At 39.8% G+C, this 20764-nt stretch overlaps 1 protein-coding gene and 1 non-coding gene across 11 annotated transcripts in view; one reads left to right on the top strand and one right to left on the bottom strand.

The window, feature by feature from the left end:
- ESRRG (estrogen related receptor gamma) overlaps positions 1 to 20764 on the top strand; it is a 628903-nt gene that overhangs the window by 297163 nt on the left and 310976 nt on the right. The gene's annotated exons all lie outside the window — the stretch shown is intronic.
- Positions 5910 to 6011, bottom strand: LOC111558490. Its single transcript, XR_002739391.1, has one exon. It is a non-coding gene; the product is annotated as a U6 spliceosomal RNA (small nuclear RNA).

The raw sequence follows: 20764 nt of genomic DNA, 5'->3' as shown, positions 1-20764 counted from the left end.
TGAAAGAAGTTAGCAGTGTTTGGCTAGTGGTCAGTGAATGAATGGCCCAGTGATGATGGTGACGACGATGATGATGGTGATGGTGATGACCAACCCCAGCCCAACCCCTCCTGTCCTTGGAAATTTCTCCCTGTATGTGCACCTGTGTTCACGGCCATGCTCTGGTGTGGCAGGAACTCTGGCTTCAAGTAATGGTTCTTCAAGTAATGGTTATGGTATCAGAGAAAGAATAAACTTCACAGGTTAATACCATAAAGTCTGTTGATTGTATAGTGAACTCTATGGCCATTCTGTCAATGTGATTCATATTTACTGAGACAGCTTCGTCTTCTACTAAGTGTCATTTAATATGTCTCTATTCCATTGGTTTTCCTCTCTTTATCAAGGACTTGAGCCCCTTTTCTGTGTGCCTATTACATAGGATGATTCTTAATGCTGCGTTTATATCCCTAACCAGGGCATACCAGGAGATGACAAATGTTCACGGAGTGGTATATATACCACGATCGGCTGTCATAAAAACAGGGTAGACAAAGACGATGGGTTAATAAGAGTAAGGATAAACAGTGTACCACTAGTGAGAGAACACCATTCTTTACCTACCTATTCCAGCATCACTGAAAACGCAGTAGCAACATCACTGGCCACTGAAATACAGCCTTTGGTTTCACCTGTTCGTTAGACATGAAAAAAATTAAATAATTTCTTTATGACCAGTTTTCCATTTGGGGTTAATGCCCTGTGCCTAGGTTTTCTACTAGTAGAAAATGCAAATGCTGATACACGTAGAGACAACAAGCAATCCCTAAAACATTAGGAGTTTGGGGTGTGTGTGTGTGTGTGTGTGTGTGTGTGTGTGCGTGCGCGTGTGTGCATGTGTACCTCCTCCACCCCCGAAAATAGATAATTTTGTTGAGAGGGTATGTGTCTTCAACATTTATAAAGCATTTATTCTTGCTATGTACTTTAATAATCCTCTGTGTAGGTACTATAAGCATCCCCACGTGACAGATGTGAAAACAGGTTAGGTAACATGACCCCCGTTGGCCACCGCATACCTTTTTTCTGGGAAAGATGCACTTTGCAGAAAAACCCAACCAATCAAACAGAAAACAGATAAAAACATCCTTACATTAAGCTGTTTTCAGAGTTTTAAGCCCAAATCAACCAAACAAAACCGCAACTTGCTTTCTATCCTTAAATTTGCAGAATATAGATAAAAATTTGGCTTTGTAATAGAACTATTGTCAAGAATCAAAGAATCCTTTTCTTTCATAGCCAAGAGGGCTATAAGCATCCCAGCTACAGACCAACTCTCATTCCTTTGGGAAATAGCCCAAAAATTCAAACTCTGATTCTTTCTTGGGCCTGAGAGATGTCCCGTCATTGCTAATTTCAACCAACAAAGACTTAAGGTTTAAGCAGAGAATAATGAGCAACAAAACAGTGGAAAATGATTCGTGTAAGCACAATAGTAGGGGCTAGGAATGTAAAGAGAATTCCAAAGTTCATATTTTTTTTGATCATCTCCCCAGTTTTCAGCCTATGAAATATTGTCCATCTTTCAAGGCCCTTCTTCAGTGCCACCTTATAGGTGAAGTCTTTCTTGCTTCTGGTTCTGTTTGGAATTAGCCTTCCCCTTCCCCAATTTCCCTTAGCATTTGACTTGTATTGTGCTTATTTATATGGATCTATTTGGTCCTACTTGATTGTGAGTGACCAGGTCTGATTTACTATTCATATTCTCCATACATCCATCCTGACACTCTAGACACAGTTGTATCCCCTTTTATTCAGTTATTCATTTGACCAATTGTTGCAACAGTATTGACAAAAAGTCAATTTAAGAAAGGCTAAGTGGTCAAGTGGCTTATATAAATAAGTTCTATATTAAACAAGAGGGAAGAAAAATTATGGAGGGTTAGAGAATTTTAAGAAACTTCACCTCACCGCAAGGAAATAGTATTATTCCTGCTTTATAGGTGAGGGAATGGGGAGGTTAAATTACTCCATATTGTGCAGTTAGTGAGGGTCAGAGCTAGGAGTTTTATCACAGCATTTCCCACAGTTACTATCAAATGATAGAAATCAAAAGAGAAACCAGAAATCATGGGATAAATACGATGTAACCACAGATCACATTTTAATACGTTAAAAAAAACAGAACAGAGTAAGGTGAATGTCTTAGTACAATAAGAAAGAGTATTTTAGAGACAGCTTTTTAAATAAAATCATCAGACCAGTACATCACCATGTTATTTTTAATGTAACTTTTCCAGCAACGAGATAATGTATATCTACTGTAAAATATTTTGAGAATACAGGCCAACCTAAAGAAGAAAATGAAAAAGACCATAATTCCTTTATATACAGAATTTTACACTGTTATCGTTTGGTATAAATAATTCTTCTAAGGTTTTTTATGGTTGTAACCTGTAAATCTGAGCTCTATTTTTCTTTCCATTTTGAAGCAATCAATACTCCAATGTCAAAGTCTGTGACAGGCAGTGAGGGTCACTCTCCTTCTGATATAGCTGGGAAGGAGAAAAGAACTAAAATGCTCTCATGAAAACTCTGCCCCAGTTGTAGATACTGAAGGTTACTGACCAATGGTTACTTGGTCAGTTGATCATTGCAGACCTCTCCAAGCCCTTCTAGAATGAAACTATGGAAAAATACAAGGGAATAATTTTAAGTTCCTTTCTGACCTAAGGACCGGAAGCAGTAATGGGGTCGTTATACTAAAGACTCTGGGATCCAACCTGAAATTGGAATTTATGCAGTAGGCCGTAAAATTAAGAGCTAGACCTATGGATTCAGAAGCGTTTGGTCCCTTACCCTCAGTTTTCTTATCTGTAAAATGGGATCAATAATACCCACCTTAATAGTATAAAGATGAAATTAAATTGAGAAACGTTTCTAAAACAATTTTCACATGATATGCAATAATATTCTAGTACTCTAATAGCAGTATTATCACTAACCTCTACTTATCACCTGTCTTGACTTCTGAGCCAGGTGGTAAATTGGGCTCGATATAGCCGGCAAGCACAGATCACACAGCTAGGACTGAACACTCAAGGTCAGTAGGTGTGCCAGCATGTGTTATTCCACACCATGCATTTGATTCTGATACTACAGTTCGGTGTACTACTTGTTTACAAATCCAGATAAATGTGTTGTATTAGATTGTACTTTTAGCCATTGTGTGTTGACTCAGTGATTGCACACCGTCTGTCTGTCTCTATGCACGTGTTTGTTTTTTCCTTAAACATTTGCTTAGATCATGGTGACTTGAGCACTTTATCATTAAAACTCAGCTTAAATTCAAAGTAACTCTACCTTCCGTCACCTTATGTGTCAACATGTAAGAGTATTTAGGTTCATCTTGCTGTTCCCCTAGTTTTGTTAATGAGGAAAATATAAGAAACTTGAGTGGGAGTGTATGCTCCTGACTAGATGCTACAGAATCAACATTGATCGACTCTTCAACTCAGACAAGAGGTTGGCTTCATTGGTTGGGACAGACTTGCCACAGAAGAGCTAATGGATTCTATTTGAGTCTGGGACTTGTAGTTGATAATGGGAGACCCATCTGCATAAGACTATACTTTCAGTGTTGGCCTGAAGATACTGTATCATTATGTTTCCAGAGGGTCCTTGGTAGGATGCTGGTGCCAAGGAGATCTATTACGATAAGTCTTTCTCTATCGAAAAAGCTTCCTAGGGGTGCCTGTGTGGCTCAGTTGGTTGAGCATCCGACTTCGACTCAGGTCATAATCTTACAGTTGGTGGGTTCAAGCCTTGCATCGGGCTCTGTGCTGGCAGCTTGACACCTGGAGCCTGCTTCCGATTCTGTGTCTCCTTCTCTTTCTGCTCCTTCCCTGCTTGTGTACTGTCTCTCTCTGTCTCTCAAAAATGAATAAATAAACATTAAAAAATAAGAAGCTTCCTAGAGTGTAGGCAACCTCACTGAGGTCACATGCTATTTGGTTGCAGAGACTGGATTGAACCCAGAGATGCTTAGCTCTACTGACTATATACTTCCAGCATCAATGGGAACCAAACTGACTTGTCTCATCTTGTCTCACTCTTTATCAGCTTATTTGTCTTGCATTAAATATAACTTGGAGTCCACCATCCCTGTTCCTTCTTCCAGTCTCTGAAATGTTGCTAGCAAATTTGGAGGCCTCATTTCCCTTATGATAACACATTGCATTTGCAAAGCTCCTCACACTATGTCTTTGCATTACCCTATTGGACACTCAGCATGAGTATTAATTCCCATGTTTTACTATTTTCTTTCTTCAAGGGGAACATCTAAGCAGTATTCAGATTTATAACCAGTAGGGGTGGAGCTCGTTCCCACATACTCTTCTTCCGAGGCTCATGCCAAGGATTTCTCCATTCAAACCTTGCCTTACTGGGCAGGAAGACGGCACAAGAAGGACTTGTCTCTAGGCCCAGAGCTTTTGGAACTGACGTGTAGGGGTAACTTTGCCCACACTTTCTGCGTACCTTGTCATGTGTTAGGGAAGAGGGCCTATCATGATTGCTATCGTGATTTTCATGGTGTGGGTCCAAGACATGATGATAAAGTCAGGCTTTTATAAGAAGCAGCCAAATGGATCAAGTTATCAAGGATAGACCTCCAGGCCACTGTGAAAACTTCTGTAGGCTTTTGATTGCCTAATCTTAGTACAATCTCTGTCTTCAAGCACGGCCACATGCAAACAGACATTGAATATATTTTATTTTTTTTAATGTTTTTTTTATTATTATTTTTAAGAGAGAGAGGTTGGGGGTTGGGGAAGGGCAGGCACAGAGAACAAGACACAGAATCTGAAGCAGGCTCCAGGATCTGAGCTGTAAACACAGAGCCTGATGCGGGGCTCGAACCCACTGACCTCGAGATGATGACCTGAACCGAAGTCAGATGCTTAACCAACTGAGGCACCCAGGTGCCCTGGATATATGCTTTTAAAACCTTATTCTTCATTTAGTAAGTTGGGGCAGGTAAACTGTAAAGTCAGCATGCTTCGTGGTTTGTTACTTACCGTCTTCATTTCACAGGCAAAAATGTGCTACTATCCATCATCATAAGACTCTAGTTTGGTAAATCGTTGTGAGCCTTCAGCACCCCTTATCTGGGGCAGATGCCAGTGGTTGCTTGTGTTTGAAATGATGACTCACAGTTAATCATTATAAGAAATAGGCTTCCCACTTCATAAACTCTAGGCAAGACTGTTTTCTTTGCTAAACATTTAAATTGCTCAGCCATTTTATGCATTAAAACCCAATTATAACTTAGTATGTTGGAGAATTTCAAACGCTATTCCCTGCAGCATCTGTGCCTAAGACTGCATTTTATCATTCAGTTGTTCAAACTCTAATACATGCTTTTACATACATAAAAAATAAATAAAAAATAAATAAATAACATAAAAGAGAAGAAAAAGGACTTTAAAACACAGACAGGCATGTGACAAGACCTTGGCATTGCTCCCTAACATGGCAGTCCTCGAGGAATACGGGGCAAAGAATATTGCTTCCCAGTTTCACTGGACTTTGCTCCACTGTTAGGTGTGCATCTGGTTCTGTCCAGAAAAGGGATCAAGAGGAGAAATGTCTTGCTGTTGGGAGGCTATCCCCGTGTCCTGTAGAGCTCCAGTCAGCCCCATTCTGTGAAGGGTGTGTACAAAACTAACATGTTTGTTGTGATGGAGGGCAGTGGATACGTAGCAGAGGTTGTGAATATTACTTTAATGCTTTTTACTTTTTTTTTTTAAGCCTCCAGCACCCAGGTGTTCACAGGTAGCCTTCCATCAAAGTACTAACCAGGCCCCCAACGTGTTTAACTTTCCAGATCCTACTAGACCCGGCATGTTGAAGGCGGTGGGGCCATAGGCAAAAGTCTGGCACGCTTCACAAATTTGTACATCATCCTTGCACAGAGGCCATGCTAATCTTCTCTGTATCCTCCAATTTTGGTATATGTGCTGCTGAAGTGCATACAACTGCTTTTTAAACCATAAGTTAGGAAATCCTAGTCCACTAGTTTTGCATGTTTCCTGAGAAGTCTCTTTTAGTCTAATGCCTTGAACCCCATAAAGGAAGCTTGCATTCCCACCAGAAACGTGGTGGCTACAACACTCCAGATGATAAGCAAGTTGGTTGGATTAGAAAACCTAAAAGTTCAGGAAGAGCTGAAAATCAACTTATTTGTCAGCCTGGAAAGGAAAATGGAAATAAGATTAAGTGATTTGAATTTCTTAAAAAGGATGTGTTTTCTTTTGTGTTTTCCCTCCTGGCACTAGATCAAAGAAAGCCATATCCAAGTAACTGAAGTAAGATACAGAATTCCAAAGGGAAATAGCAAGAATGACTCTCCAGCATCTCCAGTGGGATCATGATATTAACATCTCCAAAACTCACCAGAGAGACATGCTGTTAGTTTCTTTCTCAACATAAAAGAAACAACACAAAGAAACCATTGTTACTATTTGGTAGTGTTTTTCTAGAACCCTATAGACCACAGTACTATAGCTCTTTCTCTAGCTACCAATATAAATCAATCAGATGATTTTATCATTGTAAGTACATTAAATAATAAGAATAATTGGCTATTAGAATTGAAAGAGGTCTTTGCATTCAATCCTATTCCAACTTTTTACAGATCAAAGATGTGGTTCTCAGGGAGGGTTCATGAGTTATGCGCAGTCTTTCAGATAATGGGAACACTGGGACTGAAATAGAGGTATCTTGCTGTTAATCTAAGGTTCTCATTACAGGATTTCCCTATGGAAATATCTTTGAGTTTAAGAATCAAGGAGTGAGGGAATCAAAAAGCTAGAAGGCTAAAATATGAGTTGAAGACCCTCTTTCCCTTCTCAATGTGGGTAGACTCCTCTTCAGCCTCAATAACAATGAAAGAAAGCAAGCAAAACTAGATGGAAGCATTATATTTTGAACCTTGTCTTGGATCAGGATAGTATCTTCTATGTGGAGCCTTAGTTAAGATAAATGTCTGAGTTGTATGCCCTCTTTGTCAATCTGGAAGATTGTATTAAGGTTCATTGAGATTTGCTAAGTAAAGTCTTACTTGTCAATAGCTCCTCTTGTTGGATATTTAAAGTTCACGAGCTTTGTTTACTTTAGTTAAGTGCTCTGAAGTGTTTCAACAGCCATTGGCCCATTTATATAAACAAATGAAGGAACACACTGATAATCCATGATACCCAGAAACAGCCCCAGTCTAAGAAGTAGCATAAATCCTTGATGACTTGAAGATAAGCCTTCCACACACCTGCACAATTCACTTTGTTAAACAACAATTGTGTGCCACTGGGTTTGAATGGTTGAAGAGTGAAGGACTGGGAAAAAATAATTAGTACTTTCAGTACATCTTTTTTTCTTTAAGTTGGTTGATGTGTGTGAGCATTTTGCTAAGGAGTGCAGTTACAACCCTGATACCATTATTTGTCTTCAGGTGATAACTTTCCTTACGTTGTTCGTCATCTCTTTTACACTTGAGGTGATTTTAATTGGGTTTGTTGAAAAAAAAATTGGTTTAGTCCAAGTGTTAGTTATTTTATGTAATTTCTTGCCCATTTAGACTTCCGGAGAGTATCATTATTTCATAAGGAAACTCTGTTTCAGAAAAGCGGCATGGGTTGAAATTCAGTATCAAATAATGTCAGCCTCAAACAACTCTAAAAAAATACATCTCCATCTCTATAGAGAGAGTAAAATCATTCCAGTCTGACATCCTGTGACTTACCACGCCAAAGTTTCCAAATTTGTGCCAACGTTCTAACTCCTATCCTGCTTGGCCATAGGGTGGAGGGAGAGCCACTGAGGGACTGTAGAGCAGGGAGGCCACCAGCTATTTCCACATGGCCCAGCTTTTGTCCATAAGTAGTCACGTGATACAAATAACAATAGTGAAATGGAGATAATAGTATCTCCTACAAGATTTCATTGTGAGAGTCAAATGTGACAATATATTAGGTTGGATCATGTGCAATTTTAAAAACTTGACCATTATTAACCCCCCACACCCCTCAAATTTTCAAATGGTTCAGTTGAATGGGTGAAACATTTAGCGCTTTTCCCAGACAACTGAAACTCCTACTAAATAGCAACATCAGCAAGAGAGTATGGTTTAGAAGGGGGAAATCTGAAGGAAATCTAAATCTAAAGGGAAATCTAAAGCATGCATCAGTCCCAGGAGAAAGGAGCAGACAGCAGTGTTGCAAATGGTTCTTTCCAACTGTCTGTGACAGTTGGCCTGACTCTGTTCTGTCCTCATTAGCTCAGACATTTTTATGAATTCACATACATGTAACTTAACCTAAAAAAACAAGTCCGGCTCCAAAAACTACATCATGTTGTTTATTGGGTGCCTGGGTGCTCAGTTGGTTAAGCGTCTGACTTGGGCTCAGGTGATGATCTCACTGTTCGTGGGCTCGATCCTTGCATCAGGCCCTCTATTGTCAGCACAGAGCCTGCTTGGGATCCTCTGCCTCCTCTTTCTGTCTGTCCCTCTCCCGCTCGTGTGCTTTCTCTCTCTCAAAAATAAATAAATATTTAAAAAAAACTTTATTCTTGAAAGCGTAAAGTTTATTCATGTTATAGAAATATTTTCCCCCGAAACCCACCTCTGATCAGATACTAGCAGCCCACAAAGATAGGGAAAGCAAAGTTCATGAAATCCTGAAGAGAGAGCAGGTAGACAAGGAATGGGATACTTCTATGGGAAAGGGAAGAAGGCTTTCATGCACAGAAATTCATGGCATAGAATTTTAAATTAGCAAAATCTTACCACTTTCTCTGCCCCCTCACACGTGACACCTTGACCTGTTGTCACCAGTTAGAAGTATCAGGTAATTTATTAACCCTAGCAAGTCTGGGTGGCTAATAGCAAAGCCCAAAGTATTGTCTGTGAGAAGCTTTGGCCAAATGCTGGATGTACTCGGCAGAGAATCTCAGAGCAACGGAAACACCTGCTGTGGGCTGACACATTTTGGTTCACACAAGAACTGGAGAACACTCCTGAATTCTTGAATGTTTGCCTAGAGTCGAAAGGCTTACTGGCATGGGAACTTGAACAGAAAAAAAAAAAGATGATATGTCGTACATAGGATCATCATGTCATAATTAGAATTGAAGGCAGTTTGCTCTGACAAAAGACAGGGAATAAGAAGACGTAAGTTTGGTTTTCCCTGCAGTTTACATCAGATTTAATATGTTCCTTCTTCTCTTTTCCTCTTGCATTCATCCTCCATATTTTGAATATCTTTGCCCTCAAGTGTCCTAATATCTTTCAAGAGGAATGAAGGAAAAAGCTAGAAAACTTCAGGAAGGAATTGGATTAAAATTGGTTGGATTCTCAGCGTATCTGGGCTCTGGGGTGTATTGTGAGAGCGAGAGAGAAATGGTGACAAGTTACTGCCAGGCAAAGGGCAAAGAGAGGTTGGCAAAGGGTTTTAAGAGCTGTGGTCTGGAATGTGAGAATTTCCTTCAGGCTTCCCTTCTCATTTAAAATTTTACCAGGCTATGCTTTTATATTTATTACATTTGGGTTCAGCTTCTTCTCTTCCCCAAAAGAAATTCCTGTTCCTCTTTCTTAGGTGGAATGAAGAATTCTTTTCTTCTCTCGCCTGTGTAGCCCCGTCATGTCCCATACATTTTTCTATGGCTCGGTGAAAATGGGAACTTTTGTTTCCAACATCTTACTGTTTGTTTCTGCTCCACATGCTGTAAATGTTTTCCTTGTTCTGCAGAGCTGCGTGCTCTCTTTTCTTTTCTGTGTTTGAGAGGGTAGGGCATGCAAGTCCCTCTCCAATTTACTTTCTAGAAGGTGTTGCATCTCTGAGTTTCGTGTCATGCATGGCCTCTAACCACATCTACACCTGGCAGACTTGTCTAATTGGAGTAGTGAGCTGAAAAACAGTGAGTATAACAGAAATAAAAGCACTTAATAAAACTAGTTTTAGTCAATTCAACAACAACACCAACAAATTATTAAATACCCACTTGTTGGTAAGGGCCATGATCAGTAGTGCAAGAGAGAAAATAATGGAAAAGAAGCCCCATCCTTTGCCCTGAAGGGACTTAATGTTATAACAGTCATACTTTTAAAGCAGGGGACCATACCGTGAGGCAGAATATGATATGGGCCCTAAGAGATTTGCTAGCAACATGAGCTTAAAGGAGGGACAGGAGTGCCTGGCTGGCTCATGTGGGAAGAGCATGCAACTCTTGATCTCGAGGTTGTGAGTTCAAGCCCCATATTAGGTGTAGAGATTACTGAAGAATAAAATCTTTAAAAAGAAGAAAAAAAAAGGAGGGACCATTCTTTTGGGTGAATTGAAGAAAGCGTCTTAAAGAAGGAGATAGGTAGTATCTTAAGGAGTTTCTGTTTTGTTGGTTTTTCTCCTTGTTATAAGGTAGTAGGTGCTCATTAAAGGAAAAAAAAATCAGAATACACAAAGAAATCAAAAGAAGGTCATTTAAAAACACCATACCTCCTGCAGGATGACCGCTGTCAACATGCAGCATTAGAACACAGGCTAAGTCTCTGACCATGGAACTGAGACTGCTGGGCATGTAATGTCCAGTGTCCTTTCCTCTCCCAGAATTCCAAGTGCTCTCCTAGAAGTGCTCAAGCCAGGCCAGCTGATGGAGGCTTATGCCTCTGTAATTTTCTGTTCCTTGTCACAATATTTGTTAATGCCCAGTAGACCATCTCATCTCTCTGCAAAAGAAGGTGAATGAGCAAAGATGAGCAAAGGTTTCACAGATGACACCTTTAGCACTTTTTGTCAATATTGAAATGTAATATTATATCAATGCATTAATTGGTAATTAGAGGATAAAACTACCACTCCACTTCTCTCCCCCACCCCCACCCATGAATGACACCAACTTTCCTTTTTCCCAAGAAGCTGTTTCAGGAGGCTTTAGTGGGACGAGTAAATGGTATTTTTTAAAACACTTTTGTTGTTTAAAATGCTATTGTTTCATTTGAAGTGTGAGGAAATGTGCTAACCTTGTCTTCTGTTGGTGTAGCAGTGCAGAAATGATAACTGTATATACATTTTTTTACATAAAAATAGAGAGGAGCAGGAAGGAGAGAGACAACTTATTTAAATCCTGAATACAGTCAGACCTCATATGCATTGTTAAAAAAAAAAGCCCTAAAGAATTGCATATGGATTAGAGGGATGAATATTCTATTATTTCAGTCTGTTCTGCTGATCTTCTTATTGTGACTTTGTGCTTCAGAAATCTGCTAGGAATTTGGCTTTGCCGTAGTAGGCAGTAATTTTAAATGTGTATCAAGCACTTGATAGTGTATGATTTGCGTGCTGTTGCATTACTATTCCCTAAATTTTCCACCAATTTATTACTTTTTTCATACTGTTTTAATATTTCAGGATGATGAATATATACAGCATCATTAAAGGTAAATAAAAAATGCATGAAATTAAAAATTGGAATATTAGATGTTTCTTCGCTGTAATCCCCTGGCCCAATTGGAATGAAATGTCTCTGTTCTATCAAGTAATCCCTAAACATGATTAGGAACCTGGGAGTGTCCACACAGCCCACATAATATTTGTATCATCTAAGCCTATTTATGTAAGGTTTGAGTAAAAGTTGTTATTAGAAGACCTATAAACCCATTTTACAATTCAGAAAGATATGCTTGCCTCTTAATCTTTTCTACCTTTATTATTTTTGCTGGAGTTGATGACAATGTGTTCTTAATTCATTTTTCAGAATGCTATTACTGTACGTCTTTTTTATGCTTAGATGATACATTGGCTAGTCTATTGAAATACATTTTAAACAGCAAGGATTGAGTTCAGCAGTTCATCTGCATCTGTAGCTGGTTTTTTTTTTTTTCAACATTTATAAGAAGGAGAAGAGTTAGTTTTCTAGAAGTTAAATAGTTTTCTAAAAGTTTCTAGTCATTTGATGTGTATCCAGGGCAAGTTTTCTTTTAAGGAAATTTGCTCACATTATATTGGCTCACCAAACTCCTGGGTTTTTTATTGTTTTTTTTTTCTTTAATGAAAACAGTTGGCACTATGTGGTGTTTTGCTACAAAATTGTTTAAATTATTTCTGATTTTTGAGCCAAAGAAAGTAGTGTTTTGTAAAGAGGATATTTGAATATAAAAAGACCAAAAAATGTTTTCCCTCAGCCTTGATATATGCCCCACATTGTGTTAATGACTTCTTTGGAAAGATATTCTTTCTGTACTAGCGAACTCTTCAGTGTTCGCCCTCTTTCAAAGGCCTCTTTATAGGGAGGGGTTTTTCAAAACATCTTAAAAGTCCTATGTATGATTCGTTGTTTCTCTTCCCCCCAGTTAGGGTTTAGTGGATACCAGGCTTCTCTTAACCAAGGTTCGTTCTCTCAAACGTGCAGATACTGGTCTCACAATTGTATGTCAACACTCTTGAGTTTCAGGGAAGTTAGGTGCTTGCCAATTGCCGTCTTATTCCAGGCACGTTAAAATACCAGGACGTTTTTGGTTCCTTTACTGTAGAATTTCTTATTTATTTTTGGCTCACACACAAAAGACAGTTTTGACTGTTCACTGCTTAACCAAAGTCCTGAAACATGAAGATCGACAACTCGTTAATTTCCCAGTTATGAAATGTGCTAAGTGACCACAGTTTCTAATGAACACTCCCCACTGTGGTGTATTTTAAAACCATGTTTCATACAGCACCCAAAGATGTTCTGTGGTGGTTAAGACCTTTTAAACCTTTGCTCCTAACTTAGCAAGTTTGCTCTGATACCGAAGATGAATCCTCGTAGTGAAAGAGGCATTCCCGTAGTCTCCCTGTAGGTTAAGTTCGGGTTGGCTTTTCCTGCAAACACCGGGTTTGAGCAGAGAGGTCCGGTGTTGGCTCTTTACCCTTTGCAAGGGTGCCATTTGGTACACATGCTGCTCGCAATTGTAAAAATTGTCCCCTGAAAGCCAGTTTCCGTGTGTGTGTTCCTCACTTTGCAAAGAAAATAATGACAGCAAATGATATATGGCCGATATTCCCCTAGCTGAACTTTTACCCCGAGGAAGGCATTTAAGAGCTAGGGGGTGGAGGGCAGGGAGGTTTTAAATAGTCCACATACTGATGCTAGAAAAATTAGCAGCGAGCATGTGATTTCATAATGGTCGTGTGACTGTGCTGCTGCATTGTGTTCAGTTCATCAGAAATCTGAGCCTCCTGCCACCAGCTGTGCCCAACCGGACCCGCGTGTCCTGGGTTCAGTTGGCAGATAAAGCTCTGCTGTGTCGCAACTGCAGAGTGGGGTGGGGGGAGCACCCAGGTGCAGCACAGCCAGGGAGGCCTGAGCCGGAGGGGGTCCTTCCATGGCAGGTGGTAAGAGTCACCTGGTGTAGGTGCATTTGGGGACTATCCACAGAGCCCCAGAGAGGAGAGAGGAACATCTGGGCCCCTATTCTGGAAAATTTCTGGATCGGTATGTGGTCTATACCATTCCGCAAAACCCTTTCAAATAATGCTGAAGCCAGCCACGTAGAAAGCAGAGTGGCCTATGGGTTAGAACTCAGCCTTTGCAGCACCTGTCTGTGCAGCCCTGGGCCATTTATTTCACGTCCCGTACCTCAGTCACCTCCTTTGTAAAATTGGGATAACAACATTATCTACTTACAAGGATTAAATAAAATAATCCTTTTAAAGTGCTTAGCTCGGTGCCTGGCACATGGTCATTTGTGGGATGTGCAACACTTTACTTTTATATGTGGAGAAACTGAGGCTGTAAATCATGAGCTCACCTAAGAGCGCTTGGCCGAGAATAGCATTCGTGTTTCCTGACTTTCATGCTATTATGCTAACCACTAATCTATGCTTCTTCCCTGCATCAAGCCCTTAACATTCCTATTCTTGATTAAAGCAAACAGGAGGAGGATTTAAAAAACAATGGTAAGAAATAACCTCATAGAGATGAACTTAATCTATTGTAGCTCATTCTTGAAGCTAATCATATTTCAAATAAAAAAACAGTATGTTTTCAGTCAGTATCTCCCCACAGCTAAAATGATCACATTTTTTAAATATAAGCTTTATGTTGTTGGTAAAATTGGAAAGTTTTAGAAGAGTAATTATTTTTGGTAACTCTGTGGAGTCTTGTATGCTTCTGAAATGATCCACAGGCATTTAAATGGGCTATGAGCCTTCGGCTGAATAAGGTAGAGAAATGTTTACAGTTCATAGTTGTGAACGCATGCTGGAGTATTTTGCCCTAAGCAAGACAGAAACTCCTGGGATAAGCAAAAAGCATATTTTCAAAGTGAAACAGACTGAAGGAGATAGCAGAAATATTACATGGTAAGGTTGAAAAACGTTTATAAGGCTGGATTAAAAAGCATAGACAATGAGGAATGTTTATGCTTCTTCTATTAATAATGAGCTGTGTCTGCATTCACAAATTATTTGCAAATTAATATTTGGGATTGGCTAAACAACTGGTTATTAACTTTTTTGAGAAGAAAAAAAAAGTCAAATTCACCAGTTATTTGAATGATTTTGACATGCAATTCCCCAAATAAGCAAACAAAACAGTGTGTGTGTATATAGGCATAGTATATTTCAGCTCTCTCTAGGTTGTGAATTTCATTCTACAGTTGGAATTGCCTTCACCCCGGAAACAAATACTAAGTAAGTGCAGGTCTGTGGCTCGTGCATACCACACAGTCAAGCTGCTAATTTGGTTTGATGATCAGACATGGCCCAGTTTTCTGGTGGGGGTGAGGAGGGGGGGTTCTTTTCCCCAAATGACAACAGTGTTGTGGTGGGCAGAACAGGAACTTTTTTGCTATTGTTTTATTTATTTATTTATTTATTTATTTATTTATTTATTTATTTAAATTTTTTTCCCCCAGCAAGGAGCAAAGCCTTTTGGGCACATTAGCACGACTTTCTGCAAGTAATGCAAAATGGGAAATAATTGGGTTGAGGTGCTCTTGGGATATTAGTGGTGCTGCGGGCAGGAAAGCAGGCATTGGAAAATAAATGACAAATTAGTCTGCTTAATCTCTTTATTGTGAATCAGATGCCACGGCAGGCGTTCATAATACATTAATAAACACCAGTTAATGCAACTGAGATACTATTCCTCAAATTCGCAAGAGTGGTAAGAATTCTTTCCTAAGGGAGTGAGCATGTTTACTGAATGATTTTTCTCCCTCTGTAAGTAGGACTTTGTGGTATAAACCCAGGTAAATAATAATAACCACTGTATGTGTATAGTGCTGAAGCATTTATGGACAGTTTCATTCATAGCAACTTGTGTGAGTTTCACTATGATATCCCTGGGAGGGACAGGCTTTTCTATTTCCCTGTTTTACAGACAAGCCACCTGAGGGGTTAAATGACCTACCAAATGTTGTTCAATGTTGGTCAAAGACAGACTTGGGTCTTGATTTTCTGGCTTCAGAACTTATTCTTGCTACCCCATCACCCCACCTACATAGAATCAAAACCTGTATATTAGTATAACTCCATATAATATACATTCTGATATCCTCTGAGCTGAGTTATGGCCCCTCATCCTTTTTAATCAAGTTCCATAATATTACACATATAACTAAATTCAAAAACCTCACTAAGTTCCTGATATTACAGAGACTGCCCTTACCTGTCCACTTAGTACTGATGACATAAAGGAGCCCCCTGACATTTTACATATGGAAAGTGAGACACGCGGACGGCACAGCTGAGCTAGTCAGCATCTAGAAGTATCATTAACCAGCTTGTCAAGGTCATTTCTCTAGGTGCTCTGACTTTTAGCTGATCATATCATGTGTTTATCATACAGCAGCATCACGTCGTGGGATTTCTGCTTTAGCATATCCAGAACATGAGTCAGCCATCAAGGCTCACGGGATCTGTCAGTGACTGGGCATCTTTACAATAATCCTGTCCAGCTTTGGCCGCGACTCTGGCTCATACCGCACAACACTTAGACCGAACCGTTCAGCTCTACACTGTTTCCTTGTGCTAGTTAACATGCTGTTTTGTAATTATTCTAATACTTGTGAGGAGAGGGATATTTTTGTATACCGAGCCCTTTTTATCCTCATTTACGTCTGCCTGGTCCTCATTGCTCTATGGCATAGAAAACAGGCACTAAATTTATGCTTCTTGGCCAGCTGACCAGAAGGCTTTGGCTAACTACAGCCCCTCTGATTTGTCCACACAAGAGCACCCACCATATCAGTTAGGATATGGTCATCGTAGTATTGGGAAAGAGATGGTATCTGGCCAAGGTCATGGACAGGGAGGAATAGTTAAAAATATGTACAAGGGATCTGAACTATAGAAATTAGACTTATATTTGAGCCAGAGTTATCAAAATGTACTTCTGAGGCTGATTGCTAATACAAGGAAGACCAGTCTTAGTTCGTGGTAAAGAATGCCCAAAGCAGATGTCTCTGTCATTGTCTTACAGCATCTTGGAATGTGGTCAGAATGGGCACTTTCTTTTGTTGCCTTGCTCATTAGGTAATCAGTTGTACAAAGAGCACTGACGAAATTGGAGGTCAGCGGCCCCCCAAAATACGTTAAGTAGAAAAATTATCCAGTGATCATGCAAACGTGAACTTTTTTTATAATTTGGTTTTTGCAAAGCACTTAGATGTATCCACTTAGTGTTGTCAGATAAAAACAAAATTTTTCCTGTTCTTCTGATGAACTTTAACGAAATGTGTTAACAACAGACAAGGGAAAACATCATGGATTGGGTGTCTTTGTATAATATCTCTCTTACACATATATTTGAGTCTTCAACTTGATTGTTCCTTTCGGTGTCTTCTCTTGAAAGTGGGGCTTGGAGGCTTCCAGGGTAATTATGCCTCCTACCTTTCTAAGGACAGCCTGCTACTGTTTTCTCTAAATAACCTGTGATCATGTAATGGATAAACAGTATTACCTCTGTTTTAATGACCCCCTGATTTTACGGTGGCCGGCAGTGTGCCAGAGTCAGCTCCTTGGACTCTGTTTTTGTTCTACATTCCTCAGTACGACGACAAAAACTATTTACGTTTTGCTTGAATAGCTTAAACACCATTTTAGAAGACTTTAGATTGCTTTTGAACATATTTGAATGCATCTTTAGCCATCACTGGGCTTAAAATGGAAACCCTTTTTTCAGCTTATCTGTATTAAACACCTGTAAAAATCAATGGTACTGTATTTTTTTTCTTATAATGCTCTGTTCCTTTAACTAATGCCAGAAATAATGCACAATTTATTCTAGCGTGTTCTTTTCCCTTTGCCTGATGTTCTCCGGCAGTAAAGTGGCATAGTGTATAAGAACTCACTTCTGCTGACTTAATAGTAAAATTGCCAGGTTGATGTTGAAATTCAACCAATTGGAGCCTAATCCTCAAGAAGGAATTTGCTGTCTCTCCTACTGATTATCATCCGTCTTGTTCATAATGAATATGCAGAAAGTTTATTTTTTGCAAGTGCACATACTTACATAAATGACCAATGGGAGAAGTTAGAGTTAACCAGTGATGTTTTTTGAGCATTGTTATTTTTCCCTAAAATCAGAAGTCATTACATTTATATTGAAAATTTTGAGTGGTTTGTATGAGCTTTATGCCAAACTAAGATTAGTGTGCTGTAGCCCATTACAAATGTAGAAGATTGACCACTTTTTATGGGTTAGAATAAAAAATATGATAATAATGTCTTCTCATCATCATAAAGAGAGATGATAACGACTAAATGAAATATTTATATTATCTCATTTTATTTGATAGGTTCCATCTTCTCCCATACCAAACACTTTCTCAAAAGCAACCATAGACTCCTGGTTAAAAAAGAAATCTTTGTAGAATTCAGGTTCTTCATATGTGTTGCTAATAAATCCAGTAATTTAATATTTTACTCTTTTTATTTTCTGAAACATGTTTTGCCTCTTAAAGGGGAGCCCAGTGGTTTAGTATGTTTTGATCAGGGCTGTGTGTAAAGATGGGCTATTTTCTCGTTTCTATGTGCATATCCTGTTTGTTCCCAAGTATTCCTTTTTGGAAAGTGGGCCAGCTAATCCATAAACAAAAGTGTGTGTGTGTGTGTGTGTGTGTGTGTGTGAGAGAGAGAGAGAGAGAGAGAGAGAGAGACAAACATATTATTCGTGCTGTTACTGACCCACGTATTCTGTAGGCCATTCATCTCTTCATTAACCATATTATGAGGCTCTCCCTAGCCTGTCTCCTCCCTCATATACCATCTTGCTATCTCTTATATTCTTTTTTTTTTAAATTTTTTTTTCAACGTTTTTTAATTTATTTTTGGGACAGAGAGAGACAGAGCATGAATGGGGGAGGGGCAGAGAGAGAGGGAGACACAGAATCGGAAACAGGCTCCAGGCTCCGAGCCATCAGCCCAGAGCCTGACGTGGGGCTCGAACTCATGGACCGCGAGAGACTGCGCCACCCAGGCGCCCCTATCTCTTATATTCTTATAGACTATATTCTTCCCAGCTGGGCTCTTTTCAGACTTTTACGTTTTCTTCGAGACTTACTACATAGAAACACTGACATATGTGTCACTGCCAAGTCATGTAGCAATTGCTTTCTGACATTCATGCTGTGAGCGTCCAGTCCAGTGGGCGACTCGGCCCCCACTGCCGCTCTGTCTGTGTGGCCACCACTCCTAAAAAGATTCTGAGTTCTCAAGAACTGTTTTCAGGCACGTGGCTATGTTGCCGTGTTGTCATGTGAACTGAACCTCCCGGTCTTTCCCTCCGTCTCTCTCTTTCTCATTCCGGGCACTCATCTTATTGAAGTGGTAGAAAAGGAGAAAAGATCTGCGGCCTGCCCGATTTGTCCTGACATGAAGAGATGGTTAGCTTTGTGAAAGGCGGTGGGGGCCAGCCGAGTGCCTGATGTCCCAACAATGTGTCTGTGGGACTACTCGCTCCATGTCCCTTCACTCTGCCTCCTGCTGGTTCCCCGGAGAGCTCTTGTCTCCCTTCAGTACGTGAGAGGGGTGACAGTCCCTCAGGCTTTGGCACTCAAGGCCTTGTTAGATCTGCTGAGGAAGACCCTGTTTTCGGTTTCGTGCTTTCGGTGTTGGTGTTAGGGCTTGCTTAAAGCCCAAAGAAACGTTTCTGAGGACTTGTAGCTTTTATGGAGCAGAAAAAAATGCCCTGTTTTCTGAACACATTGATTTGCTTTAAAATTTTCTTAAATTTCCAGAAAACACTTTGGATTCAGCACAAAAAGTGTTGTTATGGCCCAGTCTTCCTGAAATCCCAATCTGTAAGACTTCAAATGAGAGCAATGGGACTCCTCCAACTGCTTCCTGGTGGGGCTAGTTTTTGTCCCTGCTTCATTTTATTCTGTTTTTAATGATGATGACCAGAGGTCTTTTTGGTTTTCTTTTATTCTTACAAAGCATCAGACCTTTATTCATTTCTGATATCACATTAAAATTTAAAAACAGCAAAACACCAAACAGCCTGTGTAGTGGGAAGGAGTAGAATTTTAAGAGTCAGAGTTAGTTCAAGGCCCTGGTGTAATTAATTATCCTTTCTAAGCCTTCTTGACTTATCATTAACATTTAGAAAGAGACAGAGTTGGGAAAATAGTAACCACCTTGCAGGGCTGCTGTGAGAACGTAAAAAGGTAATACAGATATTTAGCACAACACCTGGTGTTTAAAGACGTAGACCGTGGAACCAAAAACCAGCAGAGTACCAGCCATTTATCTTCCCTTTCTCTCTTTTTAATTGTTTTCCTTCTTTCCTTCCCAGTTGAGAAAAAAATTAGGAAAAAAAATCCATTGACAGAATTCTATAAAATGAAGTTTGATGCTATGCATAGTGATGTTATGGACTGAGGTATGGTTTGGTGGGGGCTGCGTTTGAGAATAAATAATATTACTATCCAGGAAATACAAATCAAAGCCACACTGAGATACCACCTCACGCTGATCAGAGTGGCTATAATGAACAAATCGGGAAACCATAGATGCTGGCGAGGATGTGGAGAAACAGGAACCCTCTTGCACTGCTGGTGGGAATGCAAACTGGTGCGGCCGCTCTGGAAAACAGTGTGGGGGTTCCTCAAAGAATTAAAAATAGAACTGCCCTGTGACCCAGCAATAGCACTACTAGGAATTTGCCCAAGGGATACAGGAGTGCTGATGCATAGGGGCACTTGTACCCCAATGTTTATAGCAGCACTTTCAACAATAGCCAAATTATGGAAAGAGCCTACATGTCCATCAGCTAATGAATAGATAAAGAAGATGTGGTTTATATATACAATGGGATACTACTTGGAAATGAGAAGGAATGAAATGCTGCCATTTGCAGCACTGTGGATGGAACTGGAGGGTATTATGCTGAGTGAAATAAGTCAGTCAGAGAAAGACAGGTATCGTATGTTTTCACTCATATGTGGATCTAGAGAAACTTAACAGAAGTCCATGGGGGAAAGGAAGGGGGAAAAATAGTTACAAACAGAGAGGGAGGGAGGCAAACTATAAGAGACTCTTAAATACAGAGAACAAACTGAGGGTTGGTTGATGGAGAGAGGGGAAAACGGGTGCTGGGCATTGAGGAGGGCACTTGTTGGGATGAGCACTGGGTGTTGTATATAAGCCAATTTGACAATAAATTATATTAAAAAAAGAATAAATAATATTACAAGTATACTGTTGCACTCGATTGTTACCAAACCCGATGTTTAGTCTCCAACTTGCTA

This window comes from Felis catus, chromosome F1 (assembly GCF_018350175.1).
Source record: "Felis catus isolate Fca126 chromosome F1, F.catus_Fca126_mat1.0, whole genome shotgun sequence".
Taxonomy (NCBI): Eukaryota; Metazoa; Chordata; class Mammalia; order Carnivora; family Felidae; genus Felis; species Felis catus.
This window is presented reverse-complemented; position numbering and strand designations above follow the sequence as displayed.